We start from the raw sequence: 12230 nt of genomic DNA, 5'->3' as shown, positions 1-12230 counted from the left end.
GACGGCGGGCGGGGACCGGCGGGGCGGGGCGGCCGCGGCAGGCGGGGTGGCCTGGGCTGCGGGAGCCGCTCCCCGGGCACGGCGCGCCGCCGGCATCCCGCGCCCCAGCGGCACCCGCACAAGGGACTGCACGGGCCCCCGGCTGCGCCATCCCCGAGATGCACTAGTTCAGCCCCGGTACGATCCAGGACACCTGCTGCCTCCTGGGTACCAGAATCCCCAGCTCTGCTGGAAATGAGACTAGGTGACCTTTAAAGCGCCTTTCCAACCCAAACCATTCTGATTCGATGAAACTCCCCATTTAGTTTGAATTAGCTAAATTAGAATTACCTAGAATTCGATTTAGAATTTAATTCTAACTCCACGTCTTGTTAAAATTTCAACTCCCTATATCCTGGTTGAGGCAAGAGTGGTGGGAAAGGAGGAAGGGAGAGTCTGAAAGAGGGTCTGTGAGCAGGTGGTCTGTGTATGATGGTTGGTGAGTGTCCAAAGGAGCTGTCAGAGGGCCAGGGGTCAGCAGCAACACTCACACCGTGGGGACTGACTGCGGGCCGTGGAGAGGCTCTCATGAATTAGGGAGTTGACATCTTTCCTAACTCCTCCTCAGACACACGAATCAGCCCTCACAGCTTACAGGGAAGCTGGGCTGGGTCCAGAGCAACACTCTCCCGGTGACAAAAGGTCAGTCAGGGAGTGCTCTGCTATCAGAGAGGAACAGAGGTGAAGGTGGGCCGCTTTCAGGATGAGATATAAACCCAGTCCTGCATTTCTGGAGGTTCCTCAGACACTCAGAGGATCACCCACAAGATAAACAGGAGAACCATCCCAGCCAGGAAACTGCAGATGGTCTGGCTGGTCATCCTTCTGCCCCCACCACACAAGGGATGTTCGTGTCAAAAAAAGTGTCACGTCTAAGAGTTCACATCCCACCCACAGGAACACTTTTTTTTTTTTAATTAATTCTTTCCTGCTCTTTCTCCCTTGCACAGTGGGACTGGATAGTGAAAGAGGGAAGTTTCCCTGCTTGTGCTCTTACCTGGTTCCTGCCTTTGCTTTCCTAACAGCATTTCTCTGAAGGGCACTGCTCCCACAGATGTGGCAGGGCTGTACCCTCAGCAGGTAAGTGGTGCCTGCCCCAGCACAGCCCGGGAGCAAGGTTGGAGTCATCCAGCTGAGCACACACACAGCACTTGGGAACTTTGGTCAGGGTTCAAAGTAAATAAACCCTGCAAGGAACTTAATGTTGAACTGAAGTGTATAAATGAAGTGGCTTGTGGAATTCAGTGGGATCTCAGGAATTTCTTGGCATGACAGGGTGGTAGAGGGTAAAGGATTGTGTGTAGCCACATATCGACCTTAGAAAGGCAGCTGAGGCAGCAAAGGCTGAAGGAATTGTGCCGGATACCAAATCCACATTAAAATAAAGTGTGCAGCCTACCACCAGGGTAGGAACCCACGGAAACAAGAGGTCTCTTTCAAATTTGGAAAGTTCTTCTAACCGCAGTCATTTTGTTGTTCCAGGCACCTCTACGAGTGTGGGTGTCGTAACCAGAGCACAGAGTTGCACTCAGGGTGAAGTGTCAGCTCTCAACACCCTCTCAGTTCTCCCTCTGGTAGCAGCTGGTGCCTTTCCTCTTCTCCTGCATCCCGAGGCTTGTCAGAGCCTGCCCTGGACTTCGCTCACTGTCCCACAAAAAAGATGTAGCCCAGCAAAAACAGTGGGCAGCTTTCTGCTGGGGTGCATTGAACCTCCTCCTCCAGGTGTCAGAGGAGCAAGGGAAGCAAGGGGGCTGCCAGTGCAGAGGCAGGACCCCGGGGGGGGAGCAGGGGCACAGGACATTCCCCTTCATCTCTTTGTCAGTCACAAGGGTGCACTTTCACCCTGAGCAGCAGCTCGTCAACCTGCTCCTGTCAAAGTGCAGCCTCAGCTCTTTGCCTTCTGCAAAGGTAAACCTCACAGTAATGAGTGTGATTTGTGGAGCGCTGACTCCCAGCCTTGCTCCCTCCCCTTGCATCATCCTGCTGTTGCCCAGCTTATCAAATATATTATTTTATTTCCCCTGGGCACAAAGAAGTATTTTATTACTTGCAGACATGCAGAGGTTCCAGCCTGTTCCCTACAGCTTTTCTCTGAGCAGCAAGACCACGAAGAAACCAGCCCAGCCCCTGCCCCGCATTCAGCCCTTCCAGTCCTGCAGGCAACCACAGGGTTACTGGGGGCTCTTCGGGGTGCCATTGGCTGAGGTTAATTTTCATAGGCTGTGCCTGCAGTAGAGGCTGAGTGCACAGAATCACAGAATCGTGGAATTGTTTAGACTGAAAAAGACCTTGAAGTCCAGCTGTTAACCCAGCACTGCCAAGTCCATCACTAAACCATGTCCCCAAATGCCACACATTTTTTAAATCCCTCCAGGGGTTGATGCTGTAGGTGGGCTAAGAACGAGAAGAGGGAGAAAATGTTTCGTTTCTGTGAGAGATAATTTTTCATTACTTTCTGGAACACTCATCTACCAAAAGATGGCAGCAAGTCTCCTCAGTTGGAGTTGGGCATCTATGTCATCTGCTCTCTTGGGCTCTATTTTTCCTATGGGTTATGAGCTCTAGACTATCCTGGGGAGTGCCAGAAAAACAGGAGGATTACACTAGATGTTCTCAACAGAGAAAATATGTGCTTGTGACTTTGGTTTAAATTTTACAAACTCCTTCTACAGCATAAGAAATATCCAAAATGCTCTAAATGTCAGTTCCCTCTTTTATTTTAGCAGTTCTTGGTTTTTAGTAATGCTACATCTTAATTTATTTTAACAGGTGAAAATGGAACAGAAGGGAATGCATAATAATAGATTTGACTAACAATAATTCCACAAATGCCTCACATACAGGCTCTGTCTAAATGTTCCTTTGCCATCACAGGCTTTAGGTCTCAAGCACTCAGAGCAGCTTGTTTGACACCAGTTTGCTGGAGAAATCTGGAATAGCCCCATCTTTCATGATATAAATCTGCATGTCAGTCAAAGGATTATTTTTAAGCTCTGTTCTGCATCACTAACGGATATAGCTGTGACCCTGGTTCTGATACCATTCATACCAAATTAGCTTGGAATAAATCAAAGTCAGTAGAGTCACTGCAGGTACCAATGACATCAGGTGACAGTCCTGGGGCTGGCTTGCAGGAGCTGTGCCCTGTGCTCCCCTGACAGGACACAGCTTTACAGTGCAAACCACAAAACAAGTGTTTTATTTGGGAGTTAGTGGTGAAAGGTGGAATGCATGGAAGGATCAGCCCTTCTGCACTTCAAAGTATGCTTCTGATTCAATTTCTTCATAAAATGGGACGAGCAAATACTATTTTCATTAATCACTTTTACATAGCTGAATTGTGCAAAACTGTCATTTTCTCCAAAAGTAACTTACCTGCCTAAAATAAAGCTGTGAGGAAAAAAAATGCAGCTTGTGAATTCTACATGAACGGCTAAGTCTAATTCAACTGCAGTTTCATTCATATTACATAACATGTTTGAACAGCAGAAAAACTCATTAGCCAGAGATCCAAGATGTATTTGTCCAGTAGAGTTTGATTTGGCTCTCTTTAGTAACAAAAATGTTTCAGCTTGTTAACCTGCAAGGAATCCATTCATAATCAGTCAAGAACATGCTGGTGGAATGATAAAATAAGCAAGGATGCCTCGCTGCTGGGTATCACACTATCTAAACATGTCTTTATGCCTCTTACACTTATAAACTCAACCCAGGCTGTGTTCCTCAGAGCCAAGCCCTCACTGCCTGCTGTGCCCGTGTCAGAGACAGGTTGTTTCCACTGCAGAAAACCCTGCACTGGAGATGCTTACACAGCTCTGATGCTTCATAGAGCATCTCTGTGTCAGAATAAACAATTTCTACCTGGGCCAGTGTAAGTGGGTTGCTGGTGGTCTCTACAAATGAGCCTTAGCAGCTATTTACCACCACCAGCACAGCCCTCTCACACCCACCCATGTCACTGCTCCCTCCTTCCCCATTCTCTAAACATTCTCTAACATCCTCTAAATACAAATATCTTCAAAACTCTTTAAAATAGTTGTGTGGTTTTAACTGGTTATTTTCACAAAGCACAGTATGGACCAAGCAAGTTATCCTTGAGGATCCATAACCTCTGGGCCAAGCAGCCAATAGAGTGGCCATGCCAGCCAGCCCAGCTGCAGCCAGGACAGGCTGAAGCTACTGCAGCTTCACACGGGGGAAGGGATGAACTGGTTCAAGATGTGGGCTCAGCTCAGAAAGGTCATTGGTTGTTCCTATTCCCATTTGTCCACTGTACCACTGTTCCAGACATTGCTCAGCTACTTAACCAAGATGTTAAGCAACCAGAAAGTTGTGTTCTGCCCTAGCCAGATAAACCAGCCCAGAGCTTGGTTTTCCCCAGGCATAGCAGACTCAGTCCTTCATGATGCTGCAAAAAACACTAGAGCTGGTGCTGAAGGAAAAAGATATTATTAATGGAATTCTGTGGATGGATGCTGATCAGCACATTTCTGGGGTGAGAGAGCTCTGTTTGGGCTTCTGTCCTGGCTGCACCCAAACACCCTTCATCAACACAGCAGGGTGAGCTCTGCCAAGAGAGTAAACCCCAGTTCAAATCACTGAAGAAAGGATTATTATCATACATCTTTTGAAGTAGCACCCAGCAGGCTGAGCAGTGATGGGCACCCCTTACCAGTGTGCTACACCAGCACTGTGTGACACAGCCTGCAGTGGGCTGGGGGCTGGCAGGAGTGGGGGCACACAGGTGTGAGAACCCCAGAGAGGGCTGTATTGATTTTTGAGGAAGAAAGCTGAAAAGTAGAAAATAAAAGGGGAAGGCAATAAAAGCTAAACTCCCCCAGCTCCTTTTGATCTTGGAAAATAACAAAGAGATTGAGCTGATGTTATTACACCCCTCGCTCACTCCCTCTGGGTTATGTTTTTATTTCCCCGAACCAGTAATGATCAAAGCCAAGAGCCCCTCCATCACGGGGGAAAATCACATATTTTCCTTTTCACTCCAAACAAGAGTTGCAAAGGCTGCAATGCTTTCTCTTGTGGCTGTCCTGGACCAGTGGTCTGCTTCAAACAGAGCTGTTTGCAGGAGCACCAACTCCCATGATCTCAGTAACCTCATCTTCACACTGCAGGAGCAAATGAGTCCCACCCAGGCAGGGGAGTGGGAAAGTGATACACACCCTCCTCGTGGGGTGCAACCCGTCAAAACAGATGTCATGGCTTTTACAACTTGAATTGTTTGGGGAGAGGTGGAAATTCAATGTGTCAGGTGAGGCTGGAGTAGAAGCCTCCTTGAGGACAGAGCACGGACAATATATACACAGGCAGATAGTGATGGGGCGAAGGAGAATGGTTTTAAGCTAAAAGAGGAGAGAGTTAGATTAGATGTTAGGAAGTAATTCTTCCCTGTGAGGGTGGTGAGACCCTGGCACAGGTTGCCAGAGAAGCTGTGGCTGCCCCTTCCCTGGGAGTGTCCAAGGCCAGGTTGGATGGGGTTTGGAGCAACCTGGGATAGTGGAAGGTGTCCCTGCCCATGGCAGGGGGTGTGAAACCTTTAAGATCCCTTCCAATTCAAACCATTCTACAATTTTATGACATCATTAACCACAGGGAAGTGGTGAGTGACACAGAGGCATCAAGTGTGCCATCATTGCAAAGAGCTGTGCCTGCAGGTACCAAAGAGATCTTAGAATCATAGAACCATTTAGGTTGGAAAAGACCCTTAAGATCATTAAGCCAAACTGCACTTAACCCAGCACTTCCATGAATTCTTCTTCAGAGAAAAAAAGAAGAAAGAGAAGAAAGAAGCTGAAGTCATGACTTCCTAGCATACATCTTTTCTGCATATATTGAGGAATCTGTCAGCCCTCTTCACTTCTCAGAAAAAATCAAACCCAAAATCACAGGCCACAGTATTTTATAAGTATCATGATTACCTTGTCTTACAACTAACACTAGAGAAGCAGTGAAGATAGGGCATGTCAGATAAAGAGGTGATAAATACGTGCCAAGCAAAACATTATTTGTAGGCTATTTAAATTCAGGAAGCATTGGTATTAATCTGGCAGATAAGTTTCCACATTGTGCTTACAGAGCTGCAGACAAAATTATTAGCTATTATACAGCCTAACACATCTTTTACTTATCCAGGACCAGACTGCTGAATAGAATTAGAAATAAAGGTCATTGAGTCGTTGGAACAAAAACATTGAGTGAGGGTCAAGCAGTGGAAGCTGCAGTGATGGGCAAGAGGACTCAGGGAAGGAAGAAGCTGCCATGGCTCATTGCTGATTGCCAGCATAGGCATGGCAGAAAGATTCATGGCAATGTAAAATGGTCAAGGAAAATTCACCTTGGCAAATAAGAGCTGCTGGAGCTGAGGGGTTGCTTGTTTTTGCCATCTTCACAAATGGAGTTTAAGTGCTGGAACACTTCTAGAAGCAAACAGAGACTTGGCAGCAAAATATTCACACTGGATTGATATTTAAAAAAAAAAAAGAGGGGGGAATGGTTCAGCTCTATTTAAATAATTATTTAATCAGGTTATATTTAGGTTGCCTGATCAAATAAACCTGAAAATACAGATGTGTAACACTGTTAAAAAAAAAAAAAAAAAAAACCAAAACACAACAAAGCTAAGAACATCTGTTCTTCAGCTGCAGTATTTCTTCTGTGCAGTTAAACCGAAGGCATGAGATCAAATCTAAATGTGGCTGGGTTATGTGTGAGCATCCCAGACTGAAATGCAGCTGTAACTGCAGTACCCAATGAAACAGAGCATGTGGGTTTAGGCTACAGGTCTTTAAATTCCTCCAGGTAAAACTGAGTGTATAGAGAACTTCTCTAAGCATTGTGACAATTTGTTTCTGCTCTTGCTGAGTGGATACAGCTGGGATAAACTCTGAAGGAGACAGTGGAAATCACCACTGGACTTGGACAATAGAATAATTTTACCTATTTATGTAGTGTAATAAGTAGGGTCCATTGAATCATTAGGTGTTTGTGGTGATGCAATGTTTTGTTGTATGTTTTGTCTACATGTTTTGTATATTCAACCCTGTTACTCCCTTGCCTCCATTCCCAGTTGGTACACCCCAAACCTTAGCTGATCCCCCAATGCTCCCTACATGGTTACTCTCCCCGCCTCGTTCTAGTTAGTTCTCCATCAATCACCCAAACCCCTCCCGTTGCTCCAGACAGTTCTGTGCCCGAGGCCCTCCCTGATTACCCCTATATAACTCTTGTCAATCCCCTGAGACCCTGCCCCTTTTGGTGTCTCCCCTCTGGAAATCCCCTAAACCTCGATGCCCCATTGGGGCATGTGACCCCTTTCCCTCTGCCCCTTAAGGCCATTAGTCTGTGTATATGTCTATCCCTGTCCATATCCCTCCCCCAGAGATCCCTATTGGACCCTAACTGGGCCATTCCCCTTGTAACACCCCCTTTGCAAGTTGTTGCACACCTTTGCTCTGTGCTTGTTCTCCCTGGGCTCCCTCCTGGCAATAAACTTGGAACTGTATCCAGAGACAAACCTCCTCACAACCTTTTGTCCTTTCCCTTGTCGGGGCTGCTGACAATCACAGTAACTGGAGTTTCAGCTCCCACGGGCAGAACTGAGAGTCCAGAGGAGCAGCCTTAAAGCCGAGTGCCTTTTGCTGCTCCCCACTCCTGCCGCACACCGCAAGTGATAGTCAGGCTGTGGATTAGCAGTCACTGCGACAGGTGTCCTCAACAGGATAGACACAGCCCTACAGCTTTTCCCTTTGAGCTTCTTCTTCCCATGGGAGCAAGGGGCATCTCTGGTTCAGGGAAGAACAGCCCTTGCCAATGAGCTGCACTCCCCTTCAGTGCTGCAGAGAAGCAAAGCCCCCACAGAGAGGGACAAAAGGTGCCAATGGGTCCTTCCCACCTCAGTGAGGGTTTAGGCCCATCCTTGGCATTATACAGGAGTAGCCAGAGTTCTCATCTCCATTCCACAACACATGGGTTTTCCTGTTCAAAAAAAGTCAAAATATCAGAACTGGCCAACAACTGACTGAAAAGAACAGTAGGGATGTTATACCAGAAACTTGAGAGGAAAGACAACGTGATCAGGAGCCTGCAAGAGAAAAGGCCTTTCACAGCCCTGCAAGCAAGTCCTGGCATCAGATTTGTTATAAACATATATTATAATATTGGCTTCTTGCAAAGTATAAAGGTAGATATTATATAATGTTAAAAATGCTTTTTTGCTGTGTGGATGTAGTTTTCTCTCTTTTTAGCAAGAATGTTAGCAAGTGTGAGCAAGTAAGATAACCTCCAAGCGAACAGAGGATGAGGCCTGAGAAGCTGCTAATCAACACTTTGTCCAGGGAACAAAAGGGCCCAAAGGCTACTCCGCCCAGAGAACGGGCGGCCAGGAGGGTCCAAGAGCCGCTATCACCGCTCTGCCTGGGGGGCAAAGAGGCCCAAAGCTGCAATCAGCCCTGACTGTCTGGAGAATTAAGAGATCCACCCTACCATCGACTCTTACCTAGCGGGCCCAACCCCAAGAATCAAAAGAAATAAAACCACAAGGCAGAAGACTACGCATGCTCTAAAAAGGCGGAACCAAGGAGTGGCCATGCAGAACAGCTCCGGGGAAAGTTTTAATAGAGAGCAAACAGTAAAAATGGTATAAAAAGGACTCACCTCGAGCATCAGGCGTGCTCTTGGCAGAGCGCCAAGGCATCCAGCCGTTATCCCTTTGCTTTATTTTATGTGTCTCTTATTGTCTTTATATTAAACTCTTTAAATTCTCACAGGAGAGTGAACCTCGTTTTTCACAACTGGGGGCTCGTCCCGGATCTACACCTCGCCTCTGAAAAGCGTGGGAGGATTCAAGAAGCAAGGGTAAGGCGCCTCCCGCCCAAGTTGGCAGGATCCTTGCTTAGCATCCTCTGGCGCGATTTGGTGGCAGCAGGGCAACACCCAGAGGACAAGAAAGACACAAAAATAAAGCAAATGAAAGAGAGCGCTCTCGACGAAAATCCCACAGACACTGGAAAAGAAACAGGACTGGTAAGTATTGTCCAAAGAAAAAGGGGGTGGTTACGGGAGATGAGTGCGTGTGAATGAGACGCGGACTGGTTGCCCCAGATCTGCGAAGCGAGTGTGGCAGTCTCTGAGTGCTGCGGTTCCATCTTGTTCGCGAGAACAGCAGCCAGCGAGGAGACGAAGCGAGAGATAAGAGGAGTGAAAGAATCTCCTGGGGTGACTGGGACGGGGGGTCCCAGGGAAGGGGTTGCAAAGTGGGAGCTACCCCCCCATATGCTGGGTTGAGGAAAACTCCAAGAGCACCCAGGGTCTAGAAGTACCCCAAGAGAATTTGGGGTTGGATGCTAGCAGTGCTGGGTTGAGGGAAATCCAAGAGCACCCAGAATCCTAAGGATTATATCATACCCATGGGTGGATACGAACAAGTGATTTGAAAGAGGTACCTTATTATTCTGTTGTAAGTAGGAATGAGTGAGTGAACAAATATTAAAAAAGAGTGAATGTGTGAATGAAAAACTGTGTAATTAGAAGTTAACTTTGTTATTGGGTGTCTTGGTTTTGAAAGACAGGTGTCTGCTAAGGAAGGCAGAAGCCTCCCTTGAAAGTGGCAGATATAACCCCTTTCCTTCTGAGTTATTATAATTTTGAAAATCAAGGGCCTTTAGGCAAAGATGTGGGAAATAGGAATAACAGTTCTTTACTATTACATATATAACTGTAGGAGCTTGGGTGGGTTGGACGGTCGGGACGGACGGAGACGAGAGATCTCTGAAGTCAGATCTTGGAACATGCGGTTTATTGCAAAGGGCGTGGGTACAGGGACACTACTTAGAGCTGCCAGCCGCAGCTCGGAGCAGGCCCAAGAGAGCAAGAGTGTAAAAGTAAGAGCAAGTAGGTAAGAGTGGAGTAAGAGTGAGCGAAGAGGAGGTAAGTAAGAGAGTAAGCAGGTAAGGGAGTAAGTAGAGTGGATGGTGAAGTCCTGGTTACAATACAATAAATCATCTTCTGTACTGAATATTCTAATTGTCACTAACCAATCTAATACAAGATACAAATCCTATAGCATTTACATACAGCCTATAAGAATTGTTATATTACCATAGAGTGTTACATCTTAACTCCTAAAAACTACTCTTTGGACCCCTTCTGCTGAGCTAGTAGGGTCTGCTCTGACCCTTGGACCTGCCTGCAAGCAGAGGGTATTGTTCAATCAAGAGGGGATTACCTTCAGTCGGCCATACCATTGTTTTCCAGTTGTTCAGTAACTAAGACTTGGTATCTCAAAGGTGGCCTTCATTTCGATGATGCTTATAGTTTTCATATTCCCAAAATCTTTTGTCAGGCAGCCATATTTATAAGGCTTTCCTGTTTCATCTTCCCCAACATATAACCAGTCAAACAAAACAACAACAACTCTGGCAGTAACAGCAAACACAAACCCAGTCCCAGCCTTCTCAGCTGTCGGGCCCTTTTCCCTCGGGTGCAGTTCCGCTCGCAGCCGGCAGGGGCGCTGGCGGCTCCCGGTGAGCAGGGCAGGTGCGATGGTTCCCCCGCGGCTGCAGGGGGCGCTCCGGAGCGAGCTCGGGGAGCACGCGGCACTGGTGCCCCGGTATCCCGGGAAGGGATGGAACAAAGGCTTCACAAACCGCTGGGCAGCCGATCCCGGACTCTCAGGAACGGCAGGCTGGAACGGCAGGCTGGATCGGCAGGCACAAACACAAATCCCAGGTGGCAGACGAGATGTATCCAGATGGGAACTCCTCCCGGAGATCCAGGCAGACAGGGCGAGCACGGCTACAGCGTAGCGAAAGCTCGAAGCAGCAGCGGGGCAGGGCGGCCACAGCCCGGCCTCCAGCAGGGCAGGGAAAGCGGCTTTTTGCGTTGTTTCCAGCAGAAAAGAAAAAAGAAAAAAAAAACGGTCAAAAAGAGGAGCTAGCAGCTCCTTTCTCTGCAGCTCCTCTCTCTCCGGACGCTGAGAGCGAACTGAACCCACACCCCGGTGAAACAAAAGAGTGGCCAGGCCCTTTTGTCTTCTCTTAAGTACCCGGCGATTTATCGTCTTAGTAACAGAATGGGGGAAAATTCCTTTAACAGGAAAAAAACTAGGTCTCTTAAAACCCCAACATTGGGGAAGGTGGGCTATAATAAATTTCTTTTGTTTTTTGTACTGTGAAAGGGTGGGTAGTATTTTACAGCAGTGAAGATTGGTGTTTTAAAGGAATGAATTAGTATTTCAAAGGGGGGGGGGGATAAATTGGTATTTTGAGTAAGTTGGAATAGAGAACTCCTGGAAAAATGGGACAACAACCTAGTAAATTAAGTTCAAATTATAAAAGGGTGCCAGAGGATATACCCCAAGACAGTCCCCTTGGGGTCAAACTTGTGAACTGGGAAACTGATCCTTCTACAAAAGGAAAAGATAAAGTAAAAATGATTCAATTCTGCATGAAAGAGTGGGTAAAAAAGGAAATCAGATCTGATCATGTGTACTGGCCAAAATATGGGTCTGATGAGGCATGGATTTGCCAGGCTCTAAATGTATTTGTAAATTCAAAAGAGCCATCTCACCCTGAGGAGGGAGAATATGCTTCTTGCTGGACAGGAATTACAAAACCTCTGGGAACCGAAGTCTTTAAAATATCAGAAACCCCAGAGGAGAGGCAAACAGAAGAGAAAAAAGGCTGGGACCCTTTAGAAGTATTGCCTCCGCCACCAGTACCAGAAGCTGCCCCCCCCCCCCCCCCGGGGGCGGGGGGGGCCCCCGCCGCCAGGATCAGCAGCTGCCCTCCTCCCCCCGGCTCCGGGGCTCCCCCCGCCAGCCATCCCTCCGCCGACTCCGGGGGTCCTTCCCCCGGCAGCTCTCCCGCCTCAATGGAGCAGGGGGGGAGCCCTGCCCCTGCCCATGCCGGGGATCCCACCCTTCCCATATATCTCGGGAATCCCAGCACCCTCAATTGAATCAAGGGAAATGTCACACGTCCCGGCTTCAGCCCCCACCTCTCCTGCCTTGAGAAGCCCGGCTTTAGTGCCGGTCCCCGCCTCCTGTGCTCCGGAGTATTTGGCTTCACTGCCGTACCCCACCCCCACCCTCTGCACCACAGAATATTCGGCTTCAGTGCCGGACTCTGAATCTGCCCCTCCTCCCCAGGGGAGTTCGGTGCTTTCTTCCCAAATAAACC

The sequence above is a fragment of the Corvus kubaryi genome, unplaced genomic scaffold (genome assembly GCF_017639235.1).
Source record: "Corvus kubaryi isolate FWS band 111438036 unplaced genomic scaffold, C.kubaryi_AGA036_p1.0 split2-37374, whole genome shotgun sequence".
In the NCBI taxonomy this organism is placed as follows: Eukaryota; Metazoa; Chordata; class Aves; order Passeriformes; family Corvidae; genus Corvus; species Corvus kubaryi.
Note: the sequence above shows the minus strand (reverse complement) of the source record.